Here is a 3240-nt window from a genome sequence, read left to right on the forward strand (position 1 = left end):
CATTAACATACAGGAGAAGTCCTTTATGAGTACTTCTGTCTCAACACAAAGAACATGAAAATGAGTGTCAAGGCTAGAGATTTAACAAAATTAATAATTTGTACTGCCCTTTCAAGGACAACCTTCTAAAAATTTACTTAACTGCAAGAGTGTGTTGGTAAAGAATATAATTGCTGATACAGTTTGATACTACTGTCTTGAGTGGTGTAAAGCACCATTTTTTCACATTTATTGCTTTTGCACCACCAATGCAAATAGCAACACAGAAAAAGCATAAAATGTCCTTGTCCTCTAATGAAAATAGCTTTGACCTAAGATGTCTGTGAACAGGTCTCAGCTCAGCACCTTCAAAGTCTTCAAAACACACTTTAAGAAATGCTAGCTTAAAAGAATGGATGCCAAGTATTAAAGTACTTATTTTGAGGGAAATGATGTGCACCGCTCTATGTAGTCATTTTCATATTGATCATATTCTGTCAGGAATAAAAAAGATATTTTTTTTCTTCTGGGAAGCAGCTTTATTTACAAAACAAGTCTAAAATAAGAACATGAAATGACAAGCCCTTGAGAGCTGCAGAAGAGCTCACTCTTGGGGAATCATGTATGAAGCCCAGGCATCCAGATTAAGGGCTTAAAAGAAGGCCAGCTGTGTGTGAGGGACCTAAAACTTGAACTCCTTGTATTTCTTGCTGCCCCCTCAGCTGTCCTAGGGCTGAGCTTTCTGTTTCTTTTGCTTCTGTTTGGCAGCATGCTCAGCCACCATGTCGCTGAAGTCTTTCTTCTCCACTTGTGCCTGCTGCTCCCACACATGCTCCTCATACTTCTGGGTCATGGCCATTGGATCTAGCTCCAACTCCTCGGGAGGCAGGGCCACTTGTACACCTTGCAGCTCTGGGGCTGGACCCTTCTGGCTCATAACTGTGGACATGTCATAAATGTGGGTCGATCCCATCATGGCTCCCCCAGTGGTGGCTGTCCTCTTCTCCGACAACACAGTGAACAACTGAGGTGTCTCACTTCCATCCATCACCTCCTCTATCTTCTTCTTCCTCAACTCAATGAGTTCAGGGGTCTCCATTCCAGCCAGCACTGACAAGAACCCTCTAGGAGTGATGAGGGCACTGTCTGCTGGTGTAATAAAGTCTGTCTCATCTGGTTTATCTTCATCACTTTCTTCCTCTTCCTCCTCTTCAGAGGATTCTTCACCAGATGACTTTAATTCCCCCCAAGGGCTCCAATCTATCTCTTTTTCTTCAGTCTTGGTCTGAAATTCAGCAGTGTTGGTTCCAAAGACATACCCATAAAGCAGTTTTCTGGTCTCATCTACTGGGGGGTTGCCCAGCCACCAGCATGGTGGCCAAAGGAACAGCTCTCAGGGATAGGTGAGTTGATCCCAGGAATTTTCAGGTTGGGGTATAATGGGGTGGTCCATATCGCTGCATGGCAATCAGCCATGGGGGGGGGGCGGGGGACCTTGTGGGCATTTGGTCCCACTGGCATCCCCAAAGAAATCCTCAGCTCATCAGACAGGTTTCCTGGCTTCTTCTCCTTCTGTCTCATCTCAAACTCTTTCCCCTCATAGTACGGGTCCCCATGAATGGTCAGCTTTGGCTTGGTCTGCCACTTGAAGGCGTCATGAAGTTTTTGGTAATCAACATCAATCTTTCCCATCTTAGGCTGAACTTTCTCCCTCATTTTAGACTTCATGATCTTCTGTTCTTCCTTTGCCTGGAGGGGTTCACATATCTCCTGAATGCCTGTGTGTTTGATGAAATCTGGTAGCTCAAAGGGGGGCTTCTCAATGGCCTGTTTGCCTTGTAGGTACTTGTGCTTAAAACACCAGTGGCATAGGATTCATTATTTTTATAATCCTGTCTCTATGGTGTTCATAATTTAATAGTGTACTTTTTGGTGATGTAGAACTAAAGAATTAATTAATGTAAGAACCTGAGACACATATTGTAGCACTTGAACTTAAAAAAAAAAACAAACCATGAAATAGGGCTGGGATTTATCTCAGTGGTTTCACTGCCTGCTGCGCAAGACCAAGGACCCGAGTTCGATCCCTGGTACCAAAAATAGATAAATAAATAAATAAATAATCATGAAATAAAAATTCTACAATGATTGTCATTTTTAACATCCTAGATTTTATATATTTTGTTGATTGCTGCCATTTGTCTAGAAACTATTAGAACATCATTAAGATCCTGAGTTAATATGTTATTTGAATATTGTTCTGATAATCTGATTTTGATACATCAGTCCCTAATATGTAGTGTTAAACTAATGGCTACATTTATTGATGGACAGAGAAGAAGGGATGATTAGCTTTTCTTTGTCCACATCTCTGTTATTTGATTTGCTCCATGAATTCATATATATACTTAAATTATTTTTTATAGTGCTGGGGATTGAGCTGTGTGTGTGTGTTTGTGTGTGTGTGTGTGGTATCAGGGATGGAACTTGGAAGTACCAAGCTATGCCCATAAATTTTAGTTTTTATTTTGATACAGGGTCTCTCTGAGTTGCCCAGCTGACCCTGACCTTGTGATTATCCTGCCTCTGCTTCTGAAGTAACTGGGATTACAGGTGGAAGTCATGTCACTATGGGATATTTTTCATTCTAAATAATCATCAGTTGAGACAAAATTTAGTGATCATCAAAGACAATACTTTGTAGTTAGGTATTAATTATAATCTGCTTGTTTTATGGGGAATTATGTAAGGAATACATATTGAAATATGAGAAGCAATACCTTAACTTTGATGTTTATAAAGCTCCATTTCTTATTAGTTGAATAGATTTTCAATGGTCTAGGATGGCACAGATTAGTATAGTTTTGAACCTCAATTTTGGCCTTAGTTAATAAGTATTTTATTTTGCTATGTCAGTTTTAAAATTTTTTTTCCATTAGCTTGAGTTTTCAGAGGAACACTTATTTATGGTTTTGAAAGTTGCTGGCTTGCTACTATTTATATTCATTAACTGCTAAGTACTCAGGGAATATAAGCCCGAGGGACCAGGGGTAATTGTCCATGCTAACCAAGTAGAGTAATAAAATGTTTGACAAATAAAACTTTCCATTTCTATTTCCCTTGTAGGAAGTTTATTAACATTTACAACCATCAAGTTGTGAGGGACCAACACATATTAAAAACCACTTTGTGAAGAAACGCTGCCAGCTCGTGCTGAAGGGAGGAGTTGGCTGGAAGTGGGGATGTGTTGGTTGCAGCCAC

The 3240-nt window shown here is 40.2% G+C and overlaps 1 pseudogene; it reads right to left on the reverse strand.

The window, feature by feature from the left end:
- Positions 1–538: 538 nt before the first annotated feature.
- On the reverse strand, positions 539–1839 carry LOC101704419 (splicing factor 3B subunit 2 pseudogene; annotated as a pseudogene).
- Between the last annotated feature and the right edge of the window lie 1401 nt (positions 1840–3240).

This window comes from Heterocephalus glaber, unplaced genomic scaffold (assembly GCF_053883595.1).
Source record: "Heterocephalus glaber isolate CG9 unplaced genomic scaffold, H.glaber_assembly_v1.0 deba00001600, whole genome shotgun sequence".
NCBI lineage: Eukaryota > Metazoa > Chordata > Mammalia > Rodentia > Bathyergidae > Heterocephalus > Heterocephalus glaber.